This window comes from Saccopteryx bilineata, chromosome 4 (genome assembly GCF_036850765.1).
Source record: "Saccopteryx bilineata isolate mSacBil1 chromosome 4, mSacBil1_pri_phased_curated, whole genome shotgun sequence".
Lineage (NCBI taxonomy): Eukaryota > Metazoa > Chordata > Mammalia > Chiroptera > Emballonuridae > Saccopteryx > Saccopteryx bilineata.
Window position 1 is genome coordinate 101,913,966 of NC_089493.1, and position 26,453 is coordinate 101,940,418.

Below are 26,453 nucleotides of genomic sequence, written 5' to 3' on the forward strand. Positions count from 1 at the left end.
CAATTTAATGATTATTTTAAGTGAATATTAAAAATCGACTACATTTGAAAAAGAAGATGAAATAGAAGCCATTGATCTTAGAAGAAATCATTCTTAATTACTTTCAGAAACATTAATGGTACTAGGCTTTTTATTTAAATGAACATAAAGTTATTAGAAGCAAATTTTCTGACTATATCAGGTTAGTACTTGGTGTCAGACATACTGTATGCCCTGACCAGGAATTGAGCCTGACTGGGGATTGACCAGCATGCCCTGTATGCCCTGACCAGGGATATATCTGGCACCAAGTAGGAATCAAGGCAGTCCTAAAAATGGTTTCTATTGCTGATGCTAAGTTAAAAAATATATAGAAATAAATGTGATTTAATAGATTCATTTACTATATTTATTTTAATCAAGGTTGACATATAATAAGATTCATTAAAAAGTATACCAAATTAGGCCCTGGCCAGCTGGTTCAGTGGATTGATCATCAGCTTGGCATTTGGATGTCCTGGGTTCAATTCTTGGTCAGAGTACACAAAAGAAGAGACCATCTGCTTCTCTTCTCATCCCTCTCCCCCTTCTCTCCCTCTTTCTTCTCACAGCCAGTGGCTGTTTCCAGCATGGATCCCAGGCGCTGAGGATAGCTTGGTTAGACTGAGTGTATCAGCCTTAGGTGATAAAAATAGCTTGGCTGATTCAAGCACAGCACCAGACGGGGTTGCCAGGTAGATCCCTTTTGCGGCACATGCAAGAGTCTATCTCACTATCTCCTCTTCTCTCACTAAAATATATATATATATATACACACACACCAAATTAAGCTTAAACTGCTGAAGTGAACAAAATCAATAACTTAATTTTTAAAACTATTTGACTGGGACACCAAGAAATAAAGAATAACCTAGCTGTGCTCTTTTGTGAATAAATTTAAGAACCAAAATTAAGTTCCCTACTTATTTTTTATTTTTTATCTGCTAAATATTCCCAAAGGTACTTTGAAAACTAAATAAGATAGGCACAGACTATAATGAAAATAAGTTAAAATAATTACAAAGTTATTATAAAAAATTTGGACTAGAAAACATAGGTTTTACTCCATCAGAAAAAGACAAAAACAATACAATAAAACATAAGCATTAATTGGGTGCAGTTTTCTAATAACTAGGAAAGATTAAACAAAGCATGTTTATTTTAATAAGCATTTTCACAGCTCAAACAACCTAAATTTAAAGGGATCATAGGACCTACTTACAAAGTAAAAATGCAGATTCTAAACGATGACTAACTATGGAAACCTAAATAAGAAAGTTGAAACTAAATAAGTTATGGGACCATTAATTATGGCTCAAGGAGAGAAAACTGGCCTGAAATTTCTACTGCTAAATTATATATATATATATATATATATATATCCTCACTTTTTACTAGTTCATAAGACTATGAGTTTTAACAAGATGAAAGATAATATACAATGATAGAATCACTATATATCTTGAAATCAACAGACAAAACTGATGGTGATTTCATAACACTGTCTCTCTTCATCCCGTCAAACTCTAATTTTCAAATTTCCTGGTAGACAAATGAAAGAACCGTACCCATCTTTCAGTAAATTTTTGACTAGTTCTATTCATGTAAGAAAAACCAGTTCTGAAGGTGTAGAATTCTGGCACGTGCTACATCTGGACTCTGCAATCAAAATGCACTAGCTATATGCTAAGAGAAAGTACAAAGTATTGTGATGTGCTTAGTGACCATGTGAAAGTGGATGTTCACATCTCCAACAAAGACTTGATGCTTTACTTTCATTATTAATTTTTTGTTGTTGACTAACTGGACTTGCTGTTTCTTCATGAAAACAGTGGAGTATGCTCCAGAAAGGCCAGGCCGACATCTCTACTTACATTACCCCGAGTAGCCTGGAGACAGAAAAGTGGGTCTAAGTCCCAACTCTGAAGTCTGTGTGACCTTTAGTAAGTCATACATCTGACTGAGATCCAGATTCACTATTTGTAAATGACACTAATCATCTAGATTTCTCCCAGGTAAGACAGGATCCATTCACCCCCCTTGACCCTTTAACAAGGTGTGTGGCACAGCCAACACTTTGATTTCAGATATCTGACCTCAAGAACTTTGAAAAAATCATTTCTGTTTTAAGCCACCATGTTTGTGGTGGCCGTTAGGGTAGCCCTAGGAAACTAACAGAGTCATCCATACATATTTTGCTTCAGCACATTTTTCTGATGGAAACTATTCTAGGCATATAGGGCATAAAAATAGCTATGGTATAATTCATTCAAAAGCTCACTTTCTAGAGGGCATACAAACACATATACAGTTACCTCAGTGTAATAATGTTGAGTTGGCAGTATGAGGGGAGCACAGAAGAAGTGATGAATTTTAGCAAGGCTATTCAGGAAATGTCCTGTGGTCTGATAAGGTTGGAGTATGAGAGAAAGAGACAAGACTATGAAAGAACATAAATATAGACTTTTAATTACCTTGATTACTATTTTAAAGAGTTTAGGACTTTGTCCTGTAGGTTTGAGGTAGTTAACTTTACGTGCCAACTTCAAAGGATAGATAGTGGCTACCTGGTGTTTGGTGTTTAGATAGATTATGAAGCATATTCGGCTTGTTTATTCATTCACTAAAAATGTATTAAGACCATATTATAGCCTGACCAGGTGGTGGCACAGTGGATAGAGCGTCGGACTGGAATGCGGAGGACCCAGGTTCAAGACCCTGAGGTTACCAGCTTGAGCACGGGCTCATTTGGTTTGAGCAAAGCTCACCCAAGGTCGCTGGCTCGAGCAAGGGGTTACTCGGTCTGCTGAAGGCCCACGGTCAAGGCACATATGAGAAAGCAATCAATGAACAACTAAAGTGTCGCAAAGAAAAACTGATGATTGTTGCTTCTTGTCTCTCTCTGCTCCTGTCTGTCCCTATCTATCTTTCTTTCTGACTCTCTGTCTCTGAAAAAAAAAAAAAAAAAGATAATACCATATTATATGCAGTGCACACAGGAAATGTGCCCATCTGCTTCTCCACTCTTTCCCCTCTCCTTTCTCTCTGTCTCTCCCCCTCCCACAGCCAAAGCTCCATTGGAGCAAGGTTGGCCCCAGGTGCTGGGGATGGCTCTATGGCCTCCACCTCAGGAGTTAGAATGTCTCCAGTTGCAGTAGAGCAGTGCTGCGGATGGGCTGAGCATCGCCCCCTGGTGGGCATGCTAGGTGGGTCCTGGTCAGGCGCATGCAGGAATCTGTCTCTGGGCCTTCCTGCTTCTCACTTCAGAAAAATACAAAAAAAAAAAAAAAAAAAAAGAAAAGAAAAAAAAAGAAAGGATAGTCAGATAAAAACTATATTTCATAAGCAAGTCTTGTAATTAATTGGGTACAGGGAATGATGTTTGTGGAAGCAAACCTCTGATCATCTTTGGCTTAGATTATTACCACTCCATGTCAACTCTGATTATAAAATTCACCATTAATTTATCTATTACTGAGAAAGAAAAAAACCCCTCAAATTATGCCATAATACATTCTTATCCCTTAGAATTTTTATTTTGAACCAACTAAAAGAACTACACTAGATTTACTTATATAGAAATTTTTAAAAATCACATTTCACTCTTTGGAAAAGAAAAACATAAGCAAAAACAGTTGGTTAAAGCATTTTAAAAACATTTCTACATTTAGAATTTAACTCTTACAAGTCTTTTTTTCTACTCAGAATTTTCTAATTCCATACAATACTGATCTCTGAGCCAACAAAAATTCCACACTATTGTTTCTGAATTTTCTTTGAAGTTGTAAGCTTTGATGCTCATGCTTTGTTGATCTTATAAGAACATGACAAAGGAATGTTTTTAGACAATGTCTAGAATTTATACGACTTCAAGTGATCCTTAAAAATTTTCTTGATTAAAAGGTCAGAGAATTGTCATTGTCCAGTTATATCAGGAATAATTAAGACCTTCATGAATGCACCAGCAATGAAATTATATTACAAATTTTTCCTGGGTCAACACCAATTAGAAGATGTTATCAATTATGAGATCTATATTGATGTCACAGATGTTAAAACGAGGGGGAAAGTATACTTTAGAATTGATGAAATACAGAAATAATATTTTCTAAAAATTTTCTTTTAACAGGGTGCTTTTGATCAATAAGAATACTTAGGTTACAGGTGAACATTTCTATAGCATTTGAACTGTTGATTATGTTGTATGCCCATCACCCAAAGTCAAATCATTTTCTGTCACCATATATTTGTCCCTCTTTTACACCCTTCCCCCACCCCTTCCCTACACTCCCTTCCCCACTTAACTCTGTTTTAATTTTTACTATTTCCATTCTTCTGCTGACTTTTGGTTGCCTTTGTTCTTATTTTTATAGTTCTTTAAGATGTGATGTTAGATTGTTTACTTGGGATCTTTCTTGTTAATTAAAATAAGCCTGTATTGATATAAACTTCCTTCTGATTACTGCTTTCACTGCATCCCAGAAGTTTTAATATGTCTTATCATTTTCATTTGTCTCTATATATCTTTTGATCTATGCTTTTATTTCGTCTTTCACTCAGTCATTTTTTAGAAGTATGATTTTTTTTTAATTTATTTTTTTTATATTTTTCTGAAGCTGGAAACGGGGAGAGACAGTCAGACAGACTCCCACATGCGCCCGACCGGGATCCACCCGGCACGCCCACCAGGGGTGACGCTCTGCCCACCAGGGGGCGATGCTCTGCCCCTCTGGGGCGTCGCTCTGCCGTGACCAGAGCCACTCCAGCGCCTGGGGCAGAGGCCAAGGAGCCATCCCCAGCGCCCGGGCCATCTTTGCTCCAATGGAGCCTTGGCTGCGGGAGGGGAAGAGAGAGACAGAGAGGAAGGAGGGGGGCGGGGTGAAGAAGCAAATGGGCGCTTCTCCTATGTGCCCTGGCCGGGAATCAAACCCGGGTCCCCCGCATGCCAGGCCGACGCTCTACCGCTGAGCCAACCGGCCAGGGCCAGAAGTATGATTTTTAATTACCAAGTTTTTGTGGGTTTCTTTACTTCCTTTTTGTAATTGAACTCTAATTTTAAAGTCTTATGGTCAGAGAATATGTGTGGTATTATTTCAGTCTTCTTGAATTTGTTGAGGCTAATTTTGTGACCCAATATATGGTCTATACTTAAGAATATTCCATGTGCACTAAAGTAGAATGTATAATCTGATGTTCTGGGATGAAAGTTTTTGTAAATGTCAGTTATGGTCATTTGGTCTAATGTGTCATTTAATGCTAATATTTCTTTATTAATTCTCTGTTTGAGGATCTATCTATAGCTGTCAATGGAATATTATTGCTTCCAACTATAATTGTGTTTTTGTCTGCTTCTATTTTTGGGTCAGTTAGTACATGTTTTATATATTCTGGTGCTTATATATAAGATGTGTTTTCTCTTCTAGATCTAATCTCCCCTTTATCATTTTATTTTCATCTTTGTCTCTTGTTACTTTTATTGTCTTGAAATCAGTATTGTCAGACATAAGTATGCCTATTCCTGTTTTTCTTTGGATCTTATTTGCTTGGAGAATTATATTCACCCTTTTACTTTGCTTAGAGGTGTCTCCTGAGGGCAGCATATAGTTGGCTTTTGTTTTTAGATCCAATCTACTCTATGTCTTTTTTAGGTGAATTCAGTTTATTTTCACCTATGGTAATGATTGATACTTAAAAATTTCCTATGGTCATTTATGTTTGTTTGTTTGTTTGTTTTTGGTAACTTTGTGCCTCCAACGGTTCTTCTCTTTTGTGTTTCTGCAAGTTGTTTTTGTATTCTATACTCCTTTCCTCTGTTTTCTCTTTTTTTTTGTTTTTTTTTTCTGTTTTTTTAAGGTAAGTATTTCAGTTTGCATGTGTGTGTGTCTATGATTAGGTTATTGAAAAAGAGAATTTCATATGTTCAATAGTCTTTTGTCTCAATGAATTCTTCTGCTCCCCATCTTCCCTTGCTATCCTTTGCACTACAGATCTTTGTCCTTTCCCCTTTTATGCTACTGTTGTCATAGATTATCCTTGCTTTTATTGTGGTCTTGCAATTTTACTTGTAGTTTTGTGGTGTTTTGTTCTTTGTGTCTGGTTGAATAACTCCCTTGAGTAATACCTGAAGTGGGTTTTTTTTTGGTGATAAATTCCCTCAGCTACTGTATGTCTGTAAAAGTTTTTCTTTCTACGTCATATTTGAAGGATAGTTTTGGTGGATATAGTATTCTTGGCTGGTAATTTTTCTCCTTCGGTGCTTTGAATGTTAGTGTCCACTCTCTTCTAGGTTGTAGAGTTTCTGTTGAGAAGTCCGTTGATAATCTAATGGGCCTTCCTTTATGTGTTATGTTCTACTTTTCTCTAGCTGCCTTGAGGATTCTATTTTTGTCATTAATTTTTAACAATTTTATTACAATGTGCCTTAGAGAAGGTTTGTTTGGGTTGAAGTAAGTCTGTGTTCTGTTTGCCTCGTGTATTTGAGTATCTAATTTTTTCCATAGCTTGGGAAGTTTTCATCAATTATTTGTTTGAATAGACCCTTCATTCCCTTCTCCTCTCCTTCTTCTGATATACCCATTATTCTTACATTGTACTTTCTGATGGAGTCAAACAATTTTTGTACAGTTTTATCATTTTTTAAAAAATTTGTGAGTTTCTCTCTTCTTCTGTCTGCAGCAGCTCTAGTTCAATGTCACTGTTTTTCTCTGTTATCTTGTCTGTTCTATTAGCTGAACTTGCTACCTCATTTTTCAATTTATGTACTGAATTTTTTATCTCTTGTTTTTAAAGTTTCAATTTCCTTGGTGCAATTTTGAATTCTCAGAACTTCAATTTTGAATTCTCTATTATTTAACTCCAAGTTTTTGATGTGATTAATTCAGAACTTCAATTTTGAATTCTCTATTATTTAACTCCAAGTTTTTAATGTGATTAAGGTTGCTTTCTTACAATTTTTCTTTATCTTTCTAAAATAGGTCTCTTTCTTGTGTAGCAATGGTATCTGTCTTTTTTTCCTTGATGGTATTTGACAGTGGTATTGTTAAGAAATCTAATAAAAAACAACTAAAAAAATAAAAGATAAAAAAAATAAAAAAATTTTAAATGAAAAGTCAAAGGGAAAATCCACAGAAAACAAAGAGAAAAATCCAAAAAAATTATTAAAAGCAAATAAAGCACCCACATAAAATAAAAATATATAAATATGAAAATTAAAGAAAATGTTCAAAAGAAAAAACATTTGTTTTAAGAGATGTTTGTGTTTTCTTCCAGTAGGTGATGCTGTATTACAATTTTTAGCTCTGTGAAATTTCTGAGCTAACCTCCGCTGAGATTTTGCTGCTGCAATGAATTAGGCAGGGCTGCTGTAGCAATGGTGGGTGGGGTGTGCTGTGAGGCATTTCCATCTTTAGCAAGGAAGATCTCAGGCCTCCAGATGCTCCTCCCTACATCTCAATAGACCAGAGAACCAGACGAGATATAGAGCACCTCTGTTCTTCAGGAGAAAGAGTGGCTCTAGATAGCTATCTGTGGGGTATGTCTCTGCCCCTCTCTGTACCCCGTGAGGTGAGGCAGGTGGTACCTGGCAGGCTGGGGGGCCACATATTGTTTTTCTCTGTCTCTGCCTTGACTGCGGACTGCCTGCAGACCATGGGAACACTGGCCATGACCCCTCATTCTGCCACCACTTTAGTTCAGTTTCTCCTTTACTGATTTCTCAATATTACTGTTCCTCCTGGCTGAAGAAGACCTAGGCACTGTGAGCTTCTCCCCTCTCTAGAGCCTTGGCAGACAAAACCCAGACATGTCCAAGTTTCCTTCCCCTCTGGAGCTACAGCAGACAAAATCCCAGAGAATCCAAGCCTCTCTCCTATCTGGAGCTGACTGTGAGTGCATCTTATCTTCCATTTCCTTTCTCAATTCTTTTGTCCTTTGGTTGATTCCACCCATGGATCTTTCTAGGCAAGCCTGCAAGCCTAGATGCAGTTCTTTCTTTTAGGTGAAAGGAGGGAAGATGCTGAGACAGACTCCAACATGAGCCCTGACCAGGATCTACCCAACAAGCCCATCTGGGGGCCAAGGCTTACATACCAAGCTATTTTTAGCACCGAAGGCTGATGCTTGAACCAACTGAGCCACTGGCTGCGGCAGGGGAGGAAGGAAAGAAGGGGAAGAGGAAGGTGGAGAGAAGCAGATGGTCACTTCTCTTGTGTGCCTTGACTGGGAATCAAATCCAGGACATCCATGTGCTGGGCCAATGCTCTGTCCACTGATCCACAGGCCAGGGCTCAGCTGGGGTTCTTTCACTTCTTTATATTTCTGTTTGTTGAAATTTCAAGGGAAGAGATCAAGGGTAACTCTCACACCTCTATTACTCTGATGTCATCCCAACACCTTGAAAACATAGTGAAACAGATTGTCTTTCAGAAAAAAATAAACTGAACAATAATGAACTTATATAATTAGATAGAGGGGGTGAGGTATGCATTTTTTAAGTGAGAGGAGGGGAGATAGTGAGACATACTCCCACATACACCCTAACCTGATACACCTAGCAATTGTCTGGGGCCAATGTTAGAATCAACTGAGCTATCCTCAGCACCTGGGGCCAACGTTTGAATCAATTGAACCATAGGCTATGAGGGTAATAGAGACAGAGAAGGGTCGGGCAGGGGGAGAGAAGCAGATGGTCACTTCTCTTGTGTGCCAAGACCAGGGATTGAACCTAAGACATTGATATGCACATTTTAGAGTTAGGCAAAACTAAGTTCAAAGAGCACCAACACCATAACCTCCTTGTCGTGTGAATTTGGCAACATACTGGGTAAAGCAAAAGTAGGTTTACAGCTGCATGTGAAACACAGAGTTTATTCTTGTATAATTATTTATTAACTATTGCATTATTTTCTATTCAAACAACTGTAAACCAACTCTTCCCCACCCTGTATTTAATATCCTTGAGTTTTACTTGCAAATGGCTATGTCAATGTTTTGTTTGTAATGATTCAATATAATAAGCCAAATAAGATCCCTTGCACATTCTAGGCATTCAGTAAGCAGTAGCTATCATTATTACGATTGTTACTATAGTTCAGCATCACATAGATTCAGCGATAACAGGAGTTCCTTAATTTGCACATGGAATCTTTACTTGGAGTCTGGAAAGGCCAGAGCAGGCCATTTTAGACAAGTCTATGTGCTTTGTTATTAGAGCAAACCATATGAGACAACCATTTTTGTATATCAAAAATGGTAAAATCTCAACAATTTCATGTGCTCACCTAATATAATATGACTTGTTCAATGTTTCAGCTTGCTAAGGCCATTTCACTTTTTTTCAGTACTGCTCTTCATAATTGTCCATAAAAATCCATTCATGCTGAGGTAAGTCAATTTGAATATTAATTATCTTTTTACTCTTTTGTCTTTCAAGTTATTTTTGATATTAAATAACTTGTATAGTTGCTGTAGCAAATTATGAAAATTAGAAAGCTAATCAAGGAAATGCACAAGAAATAACAATTGATAAACAAGATATGTAATACATTTCCGTGTTTATTCATATCACTAGATCAGGTTTTGTGTATATTTATGATGCCATTGAGAAACAGTGGGAAAGTGGTCCCTGTGCCTGAAATCCTGCCCTTTGCTGTGTGTGTTGAATAGATCTCAGTTTATTGAGATAACTTAGTAGCTGAGGCTATCTGGAGAAATAGAGGTGCTAAATAAGAAAGATGCTGAAATTTGCCCCAAGACAAAATGGGACACTTGATAAGTATGTCATTTATGGTTGCATATTCTCCTACCTTAGCACCTTACCCTACCTTTTTCTATAATATTTTCACCTGGAAACCATAGATGAACATGTGCAGCATGTACCTTATGGTTTGTTTCTTATTCTTGGAAACTGTTAAATATTTTTTTGGTGTGTGACAGAGACAGAGAGAGGGACAGATAGGGGCAGAGAAATGAGAGGCATCAATTATTCATTGTGGCACCTTAGTTGTTCAATGATTGCTTTCTCTTATGTGCCTTGACTGGGAAGCTACAGCAGAGTGAGTGACCCCTTGCTCAAGCCAGTGACCTTGGGCCTCAAGTCAATGACATTGGGCCTCAATCCAGTGACCTTTAGGCTCAAGCCGGCGACCATGTCTATGATCTCACACTCACGCCAGTGACCCTGTTAAGCTGGTGAACCCGCGCTCAAGCTGGTGACATTGGGATTTTGAACCTGGGTCCTCCACAGCCCAGTCCAATGCTCTATCCACTGCGCCACCACCTGGTCAGGCCTGTTAGGTATTCTTAATCCTACTTACTAAACTCACACTGATATTTTTCAGAGTTACTTGTCCTTCACTGTTAAAAACTAATTTGACTTTGGTTACCATCAGACCTGTATTTCTTTCCTTTGAGGAGAGTTTTATGTATTTTGATGGGGACAAGAAATAAAGTGCAAGTGATTGAAAAGTGTGTATTACATACAGAATTTCACTTTCATTTGATCCCAGAAGTTCAGAAAATGAAAACAAATTAACTGTTGCAGCTTGACTTTAAGTTTTTCCAGCTTCAGTTTAGGTACGTTTAACAAAGGGAAAATAAAGGGAGGCTTTACCCTGATGAACTCTCCCCTCTCAGAAATTCAGTCATTAACAAATGGTCATTTTTAATTCCATGTTTGCCCAAGCTAGAACACAAGTGATTTTTATTAGGGAAGTCTTTGATGGTAAGAAGTAACTTTATCTGTATTTTCAGAGAAAGATAGATTTAAAAGGAAGTGTGTGGTGTGTGCGTGTGTGTGTGTGTGTGTGTGTGTGTTAGAGAATGATTGAAAAATATATTAATCTTTAAAACTGAGTATATTTCACAGAGGGGTGGAAAAGTCAATGGAAAGTAAAAAGAAATGTGAATACATTTATAAAATCGAAGTTCAGAATATAATTAGACATTTTTGGTGACAAAGGTACTTAATTTTTTTAATGTTTTCTTCTTAAAATGAAATTTATCTTTTATCTCTTTTAATAAAAACCTGCTTTTCTTGTTCTACAGCAGTCAAAGGCTCAGAAATAAATATTTTCTCCAGAATGTTTTGTTCTGGAATACAAGGTCACTTATACAGTTGAAAACCCGCTTACAACTTAAAACATTTGTAGCCTATACACTGATGAAAGGACTTTCAAATTTGTGATATATACAGCCATTTCAGCTGTGAAGAGTACTTGCCTAATTATTTTTAAAGAAATGAGGGTGATAATTAACCACTGGGTTAGAATGAACTGGATATATCTCTTGTATTTTATGAACCTCCACCCCACCCCTGCTGTAGACTGTATAAAGACAGATAATCTAAAATTTCTCAAAAGGTGTTCAACAACACATTAGACCTTTATGCCATACTGTGAAACAAAAAGGATTAGGTGCTAAATGAGTCTGGGTACATTGTGCATAATATTTCCTTTCGCAGAATTTCATATTATTAAATGCTCCAAAAAGTAGTGCACTACTTTTTTATTTGTTTAAGAAATTTATTTTGTTTATTCATTATGATGTTGTCCAAATGTCTTTAGCCATAAAATATTTTTTTAAAAGACACAGACTGTCTTCACACTACTTTCTACTTCCCATCCTTATAGCAATGATTGTTCCTTTGCTGATGGGGAAGTAAATAGAAGAATACCAACATCTGCTTAATAGGCTGTCTTGGCAAGTGGCTATAACTTCTGTTCTAGCTTGTTCTCATCATCTTGATATAAAACAGGAGGTAGCTCCAAGAGGCTCCTGTGCTGAGGGACTCATGCTCCCAGCAGAGTGAGTGGCCTCTGTGTGACTCAGCTATATCTCTGTGCTGACTGGTAGCTACAACATCACATTGTATTGCTCTGAAGCACGTGCTTTTCTGTACTGTGTCATGACAGTCCCCAGCAAGGCTAAAGCCTCAGTCTCATGTACATATTACAGCCAACTCTTGAGTTTCAATCTTCCATGGAAATGTGGTAAAGGGAAGTCCTGGTCCACTTTACCTGGTTCTTCTGAATGCCACCTCTCAGCATGTCATTGGAATGATGAGTGGCCCCAACAGCCTACTTTCTCTGAACTTAAACTGTGGGCTCTTAGCTGTGGACCCTGGGACAAATCTACCACTCATCCTCTAACAACTCCTTGTTTTATGAACAGCAGAAATAACCACTGTTAACAAGTTAGACAACATTCTGCAGAACTGTTTAGTGATGGAATCCCCATTTGTCCCCTAAATACACATTTTAGGAAACACTATATTAATTTTTTTAGGAATTGCTAAGTAGATTGTATTATTTCATGCCCTAGTCCACAAACTCAGAAGTCCAAGAAATTAAACTTCTGTCACTAAGCTCTGTCATACTGGGTTGAGTTTACAAATCCTAGCATCAGCCTTATTAATACTTTCCAGGATTATGTTATGTTCCAGAGATGTGATGTGGCAACAAAAAGAGGAGAGGAATACACAGGTTACTTCTAAGGTGCTCATTGATCCAGTCAGCAAGGCCGTAAGGTCCAGAAAACCCCTTCTCTACCACTCCTGAAACCTGGGACTGCTTATGTGAGGCTGCGCAGGGTCCTGTCACTCTCCAGACATACTCTTAGAACGTCATTCAAAGTAACCCTCTCCTGTCTCTCTGATTCAAGGAAACTTTTTCTAGTCTCAGGGCACTTTCTTCTCTCATGCTTCTGTCCTACCTGTTTAATTTACTCCATAAAATTTCTCATATTCTTTTTCTGAGGTTATAAAAATTATCTTTTATCTGTCTTAATGGGGGCAATGGAGAGAAAATACCTGACACATTCTTCTAGAAATTATTTGCTTTTCTGAAAAAAAATTTAATTTTCATTCAGATATACTCTCCACTGCTATCTTAGGAGTATGGGGCTTGAGTCTTTGTCCCTTGTAAGGTTAAAAGGACTGTAATTTCTATTTTGATAGAATTGGCTGGCTGTGTGATGATATTTCCCTAAATGTGGAGTAAGGAAGCCTTATTATAGAATAGAAATCTTACCTCATTTGTTTGTGGGTCACTATATGTTCCCTCAGGAGGGTCTCGGCCTGTCCTCTGGGAAGCACAACTTACAAGTTTAGGTGGAATGTTCCTTGTTTGGGATAAGCCACCAGTAGGCCTTGCATAATTGGTAGGGAATGAAATGGAACTGAAGGAGAGAACCAATGAGCAGTCTTCCAACCTGACCCACCCATGACCCTGGTTCTCTGTTTCCACTCTCTGATCCTATTCTGGTTACTACAGACCCTCACAACTACTTGTATCAGCATTTGAAATCAACCAGTCAACATCCTCATGGCTGTTGTAGCCTCTTAAATGGAAAGAACAGCCCTGTATTCTTTTGAAGAAAGACAGTGCCTTCATTTGTGTCCGAAGCCATACACATGGGCACTGAATTTAGTATTTGCTCATTTGAGGGAACACATGGGTGACTTTGCCCTGGACCAGCTTGAGAAGGTCTGTGGATACTCCAGCAGGCCTCCCACACAGCCAGAACAATGTCAGTCAGTAGTTTTAAATGGATTAGAGCCTATCTAAATATTAGAAACTGAGTTGGTACTTCTGGAATTATTCACCTTTTATTTTTTTGTTTTTAAATTCAGAGTGGAAAATAAAGCATTAAAAATCACCTCAAATCTTTTTCTTTTTAGGTATTTTCTTAGAAATCTGAGAATCTCATGTTATCATCAAATTGATAAGGCTGCATTTCACCTTCCTTTTCTATGTCTGTGTTCCTACATATGCCAAGTTCTAGAGCATCTTGTAGCATTCTGGCAGTCCCCTTCTCAGTCCTCCTGTATTTCTGAAATCAGCAATGACCACTGAGATCTTTTTTTTTTCATATTTTTATTTATTCATTTTAGAGTGGGGAAAAAGAGAAAGAGAGAGAAGGGGGAGGAGCAGGAAACATCAACTCCCATATGTGCCTTGACCGGGCAAACCCAGGGTCTTGAACCAGCAACTTCAGTGTTCCAGGTCCACTGTGCCACCACAGGTCAGGCTGACTGTTGAGATCTTATAAGGTGGTGGTTAATGGTAAGCTCCAGGGTCAAATTGTTTAAATTTAAATCCCAGTTCTGTCAGTTATTAGAAGTGTGGTGTTATACAAGGTAATAAACCTCCCTACTTATTTTCTTTATTTAAAGCTTAATTTTCTTTATCTAAAGTAGCTCTACTGACCACATAGGGTAAATGAGGAAAATAAGACACTGAAAATTTAAGTGGATAATGATACATTTATACTAACATAAAAAGCAAACACCTAGGAACAATCTAATGATCTGCAAGACCTTCAGACATATAAAATTATAAATCACTATTAAATGAAAGGATACTTAAATAAATGAAGTGATCTACAATGTTCATGAATTGTACTGAAAATTATTCTGTGGATTAAATGCAATTCCAATTCAAGTGACAGCACACTTTTGTTGTGGACATACACAAGATAGTCCTAAAATTCACATGGAAATTTAAAGGACTAAGTATAGCAAGACAATCTTTAAGAAAAAGAAAAACAATTAGAGAATTTTGTGGCATGGTTTCATGATTGAAAATGGACTAGAAGAACAGAATAGAGAACCCAGAAAAAGACCCACACATATAATGACAAAGGAAGCCTGAAAGGCAATGAGAATAGAGTAGTCTATTCTATAAATTGTGCTGAATCCATTAGATAGATACTAACTTGGGAAAAAAATTATCTCTACCTCATACCATATGGAAATATCAAGAGATTGCACATTAAATATGAAAACTAAAGTAATAAAATTTCAAGAAGATTATCAAGGAAAATATTTTAATAATATGAAAAAATCTTAAGTAGGACATAAAAATCATAACCATAAAACAAATGATTACTAAACTATACTAAAATCAAGCACTTCTCTTCTACAAAAGATACCAATAAGAGAGAAATATGGCAGGTCAGAGAGAGAAAATATTTGTAATACCTTTGAGTGGTAGAGAGCTTGTAGCCAGAGTATATACAAAGCAAATGACAGACAATACAATAGACAAATGGGCAAGAGACTTGATACTTTACCTCCCCAAAATAGCACTTAAATAAATATTTGAAAAGGTCATTAAAACTTAGTCTTCAGGAAAATACATATTAAAACCTCAATGAGATAAAGCTTACTCTGTTATTGTATATGTAATTTTTTTTATATATTGCTGGATTCTATTTGCCAATATTATGGTAAGGACTTTTTAGGTCTATAAACTATAGACATAAACTATGCTTTCTGGATGAGCAATATGGGTTTATAATTTTTTTATTATCTTTCTCTGCTTTTGATATTTTGGATAATAGTTCTTATTAAGTAAATTGAGAATTGTTCCCTATTTATTTTTTTCTGGAAAATATTGTGTAAAATTATATTAATTCTTTAAGAGTTGGGTAGAATTTTTCAGTGAAATCAGATGGGCCTGGAGCTTTTCTTTTTGGTAGTTTTAAATTATTAATTCAAAGTTCTTAATAGTTATAGGTCTAGCTAAATTATCTATCTCATATTAGGGGAGTTATGGTAGCTTGTGTTTTTCAAAGAAGTGATTCATTTCATTTAACTTGTCAAATTTCTATATATGTAGTTGTTTATAGCAATCCTTTATTATCCTGTTGGAGTCTACAAGATATGTAGTGATATCCCATTTTATTCTGGTAATTTGTATCTTCTCTCTTTTTTCTTTACTAGCCTCACTGGAGATTTGCCATCTGTATTTACCTTTTCAAAGAACCAGGTCTTTCATTCATTGACTTATTATATTTTTATGTTTTAAATTTTATTGATTTTTGTTCTTTATTATTTTATTTTTTCTAATTACTTTGGGTTTACTTTGCTCTTATTTTTCTGGATTTCTAAAGTAGGAGCTCTCCATTTCTTTCAATGCGGCTAGATGTTTGAAAACTTTTATAATAGAATGTTGGGGGATGGGTGGAGGCTCAACTCAGGGGTAGGCTATTTAACATTTCTTTCTTGACTTTCACACCCATCTACATCCTAATATAAATGTTACAACTTACCCCTTGAGTTCCTGTGATACTTTACCCCTATTTTCATCATTGTATTTTAGTTATCTGTTTGCATTTGTCTTCTCCATTAACCTTTGAGCTCCTTGAGGATGGAGATTATGCAATTTACTTTTGTATCTAAACACTGCTTTAGCTACTTTATCAACTTGCTAAAGAATATTTACAAATACCAGACAGAAAACATAATACTTAGTAGAGACAGACTGAAATCTTGAAAGGTTTTCCTCTATGATTGAGACCAAGGCAAGAATGTAAGCCCTCAATACTCTTGTTCAAAACAATACTGGAAGTTTTAGCTCATGCAAAAGTAAAAAAATATATATAAATAAATAAACAAAATATATACATTAAAAAAAAAGATATAAAACTTTCCCTTTTATAGATAACATGATTGTCTCCACAGAAAAATTCCAAGAAATCTACAGAAACATTCCTGGAACTAATAAGTGAGTTCACCAAAGTTATAAGGTTACAAAATAATCATACAAAGATCAATTTTTCCCATATACTAGCAATGAACATTTGTATACTAAAAGAAAAATATAAGACCACTCACAAAAACTAGAAAAATAAAGTGTGTAGATGTAATTTTTTTTAATGTAGAGAGTTTATACAATAAAAACCACACAAGCTGAGAAAAAAAAATCTAAGACAACCTAAATAAGTGAAGAGACATAGTATTTTCATGGATCAGGAGACTAAATATAGTAAAGATGTTAATTCTCTCCAAATTTATATACAACTTCAACACAATTGCTATCAAAACCCCAATAATATTTTTATAGCTATAAACAAAATTATTCTAAAATTATATATAGAAAGGGAAAGGTGCTAAATCTGTGACAATTATAAAAATTAAGAATATAGCGGGAGGAATTAGTTTACTCAGTTTTAAGATTTATTAATGGCTGTAATAATCAAAACTGTGCACTACTAGTAGAGATACACACATAGCTTAGTGGAATACAATGGAGAATTCAGAAATAGACTCATACTAATATGTCTTATTTTTGACAAAGGTAAAAAAGTAAATTAATGGAAAAAAAGATAAACTTAAATGTCAACTGTAAAAGTATAAAACTTATACAAAAAATATGTGGAAACTTTTGGGATCTAGGATTAGGCAAAGAGTTCTTAGATTTGACTTCAAATATATAATCTATAGAAGAAAAAAAATTGATAAATTTGACTCCATCAAAATTAAACACATTTTCTCTGTAAAAGATCCTGTTAAAGGATAAAAAGACAAGCTACAGACTGGGGTAAAAGATTAGTAAACCACATATCTGACAAAGGACTTGTATCTAAAATATACAAAGAACTCTCAAAACTCAACCATAAAAAACAAACAATAGTATTAGAAAATGAGTAAAAGACTTGGAGAGATATTTCACTGAAGAGAATAAACAGATGGCAAATAAGCACATGAAAAGATGTTTAACATCAATGATAATTATGAATATGTAAATAAAAACTACAATGATCTATCACTACACTCCAATCAGAATGGTTTTAAAAAATGACAAGAAGGCCCTGGCTATTTGGCTCAGTGGTAGAGCATTGGTCTGGCGTGTGGAAGTCCCAGGTTTGATTCTCGGCCAGGGCACACAGGAGAAGCACCCATCTGCTTCTTCACCCTTCCCCCCTCTCATTTCTCTTTATCTCTCTCTTCCCCTCCTGCAGCCAAGGCTCCACTGGAGCAAAAGTTGGCCTGGATGCTAAAGATGGCTCCATGACCTCTGCCTCAGGCACTAGAGTGGCTCCTGTTGCAATGAAGCAACGCCCCAGATGGACAGAGCATCGTCCCCTAGTGGGTATACTGGGTGGATCCCAGTCGGGTGCATGCAGGAGTCTGTCTGTCTGCCTCCCCACGTCTCGCTTCAGAAAAATACAAAAAAAAAAAAAAAATACAAGAAATGCTATCAAGGGAGTGAAAACTTTGGATAACTCATACATTGTTATTGGAAATGTAAAATGGTATAGCTACTCTAGAAAACAGTCTGTTTATCTCTTTAAAAACTAAACATGCAACTATAATATGACTCAACAGTTATACTCCTGCACATTTATCTTAGAGAAATGAAAGCTTATATTCACACAAAAACTTATACATAAATATTTATAGCAGCTTTAATTTTAATGGCCAAAAATTGGAAACTCAGATATTCTTCAATGGGTGAATAGTTAAAAAAAAACTGTGGTACATCTATCTATACTATGAACTATACTATTCATCAAAAAAGCAAAAGGAAAAAACTGGATAAATACAACAATCTGGATGAATCTTCAGATAATTAATTATGCTGAATAAAAGAAGCCAATCTCAAAAGATTATATATTGTGTGATTCCATTTGTATAACATTCTTGAAATGACAAATTATAGTAATGGAGAACAGATTAGTGGTTTTAAGTGGTGAAAGGGGTGGGGTAGAAAGGAATTAGATGTGGCTATCAAAGAGCAAAATGAGTAGATGTGGGAACAGTCCCCTTTTAGTGATGGGACTGTTCTTTATCCTGACCATATTGATGTTAATACCTTGATGGTGATATGGTATCATAGTTTTGGATGATACTGTTGGGGGCAAATAAACAAAGGGTACATATGATCTCTCTGTACAATTCCATAGAAGGGCATGTAGAGCTTAAATTATTTTAAAATATAAAGTTTAATTTAAAAACATGAGAGAATAGTACACAGTACTAGAATGACTAAAACTAAAAAGACAAAATATCAACAGTCTCTAAGGATGCAAAGCAATGAAAATACTGCAGGTAGGATGGTAACTTGGTGTGAAAACTTTGGGAAACTGCTTGGCATTATCTACTGAAGTTGAATATAGGACAAACAATTTCATATACATATATCCAACAAAAATATTTACAAATGTGTTTGAAAGACAAACATTTTTCTTTATTGTCTCTAACTGGAAACAGCCTAAATGCTCATAAATAAGAGAATGAATAAATTATGGTATACTCATACAAGAAAAGATTATACCAGAAATAAAAATTAACAAAATAAATCTATATGTAAGAGCGTTAATGAATCTCACAAACATAATACTGATTGAAAAATTATGCATATAATATAGTATATACTGTTTAATTTCATTTATATAAATCTCAAACATTAGCAGTAATAATTTGTGATGTTAAAAGTTTGGATAGTTGTTACTTTTGCAAAAGAGGACGAAGTTAGAGACTGAGAGTAGTATAAAGGAGATATTTGGGGTTCTTCATCTGAGTGTATTCACTTTGTCATAATTCATGAGGTGAAACACTGATTTTATATGAACAATAAGTGAACTTTTCTTATGCACATAATACTGATGAAAAGGTGTTTAAAAAAGATGATAAAAACCATTAGAAATTAGCAAATCTATTCTTTATGATAAAGACTTTAAGACACCTCTACCAATAGAACAAGGGGGAAAATGTTGAGGTTATAGAAAATTTGGACAACATAATTAAGAACTGTCCCCAATAATGTAACACAAAGATATGTTTATAAAATTTAACCAGATACAATGTTTTAACAAATCATTTGTCCTCTCTGGGGCTCAGGATTTTAAGTTTACAAAACCCAAATGTATGCATTTATTTCTTTGCTATCTCATAGCATATTCTCTGAATAAATTAATTAAAAGCCAATTGCTTGAATTCTCAAAAAGAAAATGAGAACTCCAGGTAGTAAACTATTATAAGCTACTATCTCAAAATACTGTATTTCCCCATGTATAAGATGCTCCCATGTATAAAACGCACCTTAATTTTAGGACCCGAAATTTGAAAAAAATGTACTGTATTACATAGTTATTGAACTCAAGTTTTATTCATCATAAAATTCATACAACTACTCATCACTGTCAAAACTCCCATCCATTAGCTTGTGTGTGTCTGATGATGAATCACTGTCTTCAACAATGAGCACAAAAACAAGCACAAAAAAGTGGGAAATGCAAGTAAAAATATATACAACTATTGTATAAGACACACCCAGTTTTTAAACCGCAAATTTTTTGAAAAATGATGAGTCTTATTCATGGGGAAATATCGTACTTATTAAGCACTTATGTTATACCAAGCACTGTGTTAGCTTGTAGGGATACAGAGGTACATGTTACAGGACTCTTGGCTTTGCTAAATTTGCAATCCAGTAGAAGAGACTGATACATAAAACAATGATATCTGTTGGTTTGTTGAAACTGGCTAATACAGCCTTAGGAGAGCCAACTGTTAAACATTTGGGAATTTTTGCCAGGCAGTTGTTAAACCATTGATAGCTCCAAATTAGCCACAGAGGTAGTATTTATACCATAAAAATTGACAAATACTACAATCAGGGCTCCTCCATAACCTCCAGGGAGCTTGTTTATTAGCACACTACTGATTATTTCACAAAACAACTTGATGAGTGTTTTGAAATACAAAATGAACCATATGTTGTGGGAGCAGAGAGAATGCTCAACCAGCCAGGAGAAGAAAGTTCCAGAATAACCTCAGTAGGTTCCATTTGACTTGTCTGTCAAAAAGTGAATAGAAGTTTATCAGAATTATAATGGTTGTCATGGCATTCCAACAAAAGAGAATGACGTGAAATTGCTGAGATCTGAAAGAATATGTCAGGGACAGGCCTGCAGCACACACTTGTTTAGGTTACACAGTGCACAAAAGCACCATATTTAATGAGTTTTAATTCATATCTTTATTATTTTTCAATTTTTCATGTTTTTATTATAACTGTTGAATCTAGAAATGGGAAATTTGTATACTTTTGGCAATTTGGGGGCATTTATCATAGCATATAAATGAAATGATTAGGCTTCTGCTTGTAGGGTTGAAATCGATTGTTTCAATTTGAGTTACAGAGGTGATGTGAATTAAATAAAAGGGGATGGGGGGATGTCAAAGAGGGTAAAGAGGGGATAAATGGTGATGGAAGGAAAGGACTTGGAGTGATGGCCATACAATGCAAAATACAGATTGTGTATTACAGGATTGTACATCTGAAACCTATATAGTTTTATTAACCAATATCACCCCAATAAATTCAATAAAAAATTTAAAAAAAAGTCTTTCCAATCTAATAACACTTTTGTAACCCATGCTTCTAATTGAGGAGATTCTTTTCTGACAGATGAACACTAACTCTACTATTGTAATCATTGCCTGATATGGTTTAATCTAGATAATTCTGATGTTTCATTTTGTAATTAATGTCATCAACATCTACTCCACCAGAATGTTTGTTGAGTTCCCAGTTTCTATCTACAAGTACTTCCACTAAGACATGATCAACATGCAATTATATTTAATAAATAATATTTTAAAATAATAATCAATTTGTTGTAGCAATCCAACTGGAGTAACAATTCAATTTGTTATAACTTTTGCTCTTGATAGATGAGAAAATATACTGACATAAATGCTTTTCCTTGAAGAAGAAGTATGTTTTTATAATACCCACAAAGGTACTGTGTGGACAGATGCAGCTTGCTCAGGGAAAGCAGAAGTATAGGGTCCCAGTACATGCAGCATGGAAAAATAGGGCAGAAATACTTTTTCACTTGATGTGCCAGTTTTGGACAATTAGGATACAATGTTTTCTTTCAATCATTTATTTATTTATTTATTTTTTAAAAGATTAAAAAAAATTTTTTTAATTCATTTTAGAGAGAGAAAGGAAGAGAGAGAGATAGAGAGAGAGGAGAGAAAGACAGAGAGAGAAGGTGGGGAGGAGCTGGAAGCATCAACTCCCATATGTGCCTTGACCAGGCAAGCCCAGGGTTTCGAACCAGTGACCTCAGCATTTCCAGGTCGATGCTTTATCCACTGCGCCACCACAGGTCAGACAATCATTCATTTATTTCTTATATCTGGTTGTCCAGTATATACAAGCTAAATTGTGTAGAAACTATATGAACACATAACAGGGACTCATATAATGCATAATTAAATTAACAGTAAGTATACAGAAACTTATAAAAAAAACCTCTAACCTTTATAATCACAAAGACTCAGGAAGAATCACTTGTGATCAGTACACATTAACTCTGCAATAAACCCAGTAACACAAAATGTTGTAAACTGTGTGTCCAGGACACCTATATGAAACAAAGATGTTAAAAATACATTTAAAAATAACTTTTGTTTTATGTACCTTTTCTAATTGACATTTTTATTTATAGTAGAACCATATTGTTCTTCATTTAACAAGCAAGAAGCCATAGACCTGAAGAAATATATTGTGTTGGCTAAGGTCACACAGCTTGTAACAGCAAAAATACAGCTAGATTTCTCAAATGACTGTTACCCTAGCAGTGATTCCTGCAGACTTGGCCATTTTCCTCTCCATAAAGGTAGAGTGAGACTGTCTAAGGCAGGGGTATTCAACCTTTTTATACCTACTGCCCACTTTTGTATCTCTGATAGTAGTAAAATTTTCTAACTGCTCACTGGTTCCACAGTAATGGTGATTTATAAAGTAGGGAAGTAACTTTACTTTATAAAATTTATAAAGCAGAGTTATAGCAAGTTAAAGCATATAATAATAATTACTTACTAAGTACTTTATGTTGAATTTTCGCTAAGTTTGGCAAAATAAATCTTTATAAAACAACTTACTATAGTTAAATCTATCTTTTTTTTTTTTTCTTTTTCATTTTTCTGAAGCTGGAAACAGGGAGAGACAGTCAGACAGACTCCCGCATGCGCCCGACCGGGGGCGATGCTCTGCCCACCAGGGGGCGATGCTCTGCCCATCCTGGGCGTCGCCATGTTGGGACCAGAGCCACTCTAGCGCCTGAGGCAGAGGCCACAGAGCCATCCCCAGCGCCCGGGCCATCTTTGCTCCAATGGAGCCTTGGCTGCGGGAGGGGAAGAGAGAGACAGAGAGGAAAGTGCAGCGGAGGGGTGGAGAAGCAAATGGGCACTTCTCCTGTGTGCCCTGGCCGGGAATCGAACCCGGGTCCTCCGCACGCTAGGCCGACGCTCTACCGCTGAGCCAACCGGCCAGGGCTTAAATCTATCTTTTTATTTATACTTTGGTTGCTCCACTACCACCCACCATGAAAGCTGTAATGTCCACTAGTGGGCGGTAGAGACCAGGTTGATTACCACTGGTCTCAGGCAACCTTGACTGCTGGGTTATATTGTAAAAGATGAGTAGTCAGAGGGTGTTTTGAATCTTGCTGTTGTCATATTGGAGGCCTAGAATAGTTTACTGAATGAAAAAGGAGAATTTCCTCAAATTACTAGGCTATCATACTTATACTTTTGAAGTTTGTCAAATATTATGATTGCTTACACTTATGTGATTTTTGTGCACTAAGTTTACTTTTAAAATTCTTACAACTGAATTAAAAATTGTTTTACTATTCTTTAGAAAGAATATCATTATATATTTGTACTACAGTTAAAGAAATATTTATTCCAGATTTGGGGGAATATTTATTTTAATTCTGACATAGTACGAGGAAGTAGTGTTTTATGACTCTTTTCACCACTACTTTTCCAAAGGATAAAATGACTGACTAGTTGCTGTGAATAACAATGAATGCTAAGCTCTTTTAGCTGATTAAAGAATTTTCTCATGTGGTAACATCCCCATCACCAGGGATTTTATGCCTTTTTACTAACAGCACGTAAAGGCAAGAAGCATTTGGTTGTGCCTTCATACCTAAAGGCATAGGAAATTATAGAGAATCCTTCATGGAAAACCAGGAGTCATAATGAGAGTAGAGTAAATGGTCAGTGGTTGAAGTAGAAAACACTTGGGACTCCTGGTCTGAGATATTCACTGACATTAAAAAGAGTTACTGGTATATTAAAGCAATTTAATTCCAGATTGTCATATCAAAACTTTAGTGGCAACAAGTTTGTGTAGGTCAGAAGAGGAAAAAAAAAAACCCTAAAAATTACAAATCAAAAGATTGTGCTCTGGCCAGATAGCTCAGTTGGTTAGAGCTTGTCATAAATTGCAGTTTGCTAGTTTGATCCTGGTCAGGGTGCATACAGGAAAGAAACCTGAGATCTTAGAAAAAAAAAAAATCACAAGATTCTGACTGATGATTCATGTCTAGGTAGTCAAGGGGTCAAAGTCAGGATTTCACAAGAAATCAGATTCTAGGATCTGTGAAATCAACCAAATTGGCTGTGGTGAGTGGGTCAATCTGATTAAACTTTCCCTCTCTGTCCACACAAAGTTCTCTCACTTGCCTTTCTTTAACTTTTATTATACAATTCGTCCTTCACAAAAGAGAGCATATTGTATGATTTCATTTGTACAAACTTCTAGAGCAAGCATAATTATTCTTTGGTGGAGAAAATTGGAATAGAGATTGCCTCTGGCGTCAGTGGATATGGGTCAGGCTTGATGGAAGGGGCACGAGGCGTCTTTCTGAAGCCGTGGTCATGTGATGCTGTCTATCCTGATAGGGGTTTGGTTACACAACTGTCAAGACTCAGCATTTATCAAAACTCAGAAAATGTTTCAGTTTGTGTGTTTTTCTGTATATAATTTTACATTAAGAGAAAAACATTGAACACAGATAGTGAACTCGAGTTAATGATATGAATGCTAAAACATTTAGAAAAATCAGAGTAATGAGATTATATTTGAAAACTCATCAAAAATAACATAAATTGATGGATAGATGTGAAAAAATATAATTAAATGGTCATGGGAGAAGCTTTCTTTCTACTTTGTTAAATTTTTTCAACTTTACATATGTTTGAAAATTTTCATAATAAAAAGAAAAAAGGCTCAACTTAGGCACTGGTCCTTTCAAAATGTCTCTCTTGATCTTCTACAACTACTCTAGGATAAGTTAGGCTATTTTTTCAGTTTTGAGCTCCTATAATGGTTTGCATGTATTTTTATATTATCTGATTATATATGTGTCTCCTCCAATTAAACTGTGATCTTCTTGAAAAATTATGCAATTACCTTTGTATCCCAAGCGCTGGTCTAGGCACATAGTAAGACAAATACCTTATGATTTTTTTAATATGTAGAATCTAAAACAAAGAAACAAATCAAACTCATACATACAGAGTACAGACAGGTGGTTGCCAGAGGTGGGGGTTGGGTGTTAGAGGCAGGAGAAATGGGTGAAAGTGGTATAAAGGTAAAAAGAAAAAATATAAATCTATGCTAAAACCCTAGTTAAAACCATAGCTCTGTGGCTCATTTTGTTGTCTATAAAATAACACTATTGTTTTTATATAATAACAGTAAAAAGAAAAATGAAAAAAAGAGGGCATACACAATTAAGTAAAGAGCACCGCTCACTGAATTTTACAAAGTGACTATACCTCTGAAGCCACCACCCAGATCAAGATATAGAATATTAACACTAATCCAGAAATTTCCCTCATGTCCAGTCACCATTCTTACCCTATAAAAAGATTATACCTGTTTTACTTTTCTATTCATATATTTTTCCTCTTTTAAACTATATATAAATGGAGTCATTATTTCACTTCATATTATGTCTATAAATTTAATGATTTTGGTTGTGAAAGTCATACTGTTTTGTTACTATATAGTATTTCATTATATAAATAAAAGATTATCTGATTTTACCGGGTTCTTTGTTTTTGTTCTGGCTTGAATAATTAAAAATAAAGTTACAATAAAAAACCCTCAATAAACACTGTATTTGAATAAATGTTTACAAGCATGGCATTTTCCCTGATCACAGATTAATTTTGTTCTTATAGTCAATGGAGATAGAGAGTTGGCCATTGAAGTAACAAAAAAAGACATGTGGCATGAGCCACAGAAGTTATTGATAAAGAACACCTATAAGAAATACATACTGTGGCATACAAGCAAATATGGCTTGCTCTACAAAGTGATTTAAGAAGGAAAATAAATGAGAGGAACCTTTTGAGAAAGCCATAATGGGTAACAATTAGCAGCTATACTATCAGAAGGCACAGGAAATTAGTCATTAAACCCGATTATCTCTAATAAACAATGAAAAAATAGAAAATTGTTTTACAGAGTTGTAGAACATGGCATGAGAATAAGGCACAACTATACTGCAGCCTAGAAGGCATTTTATAGGATAGTGAGGGACTTTTTTTTTTTACATTTCTCTGCAAGATTTTTCATTTGCTTACACTGATAACTGGAATTAGAGGTTGTATGATATATTTAATGATCCAACTGAGACTGATGTAACAATCTTGTTAAATCTTCACTGAAGCATTAAGCAAGTGCCAATGTTAAGGTCTTTTAGCTTACTCTATGAGCACTGATTATTGAAAAAAAGTTGAGACTGTGTGAGCAAAGTGAAATTACGAATTGAATAATCAGTCAACCAAATTCAAGGTAGCTGGTCATTTCAGATAATTCATACACAAAAAA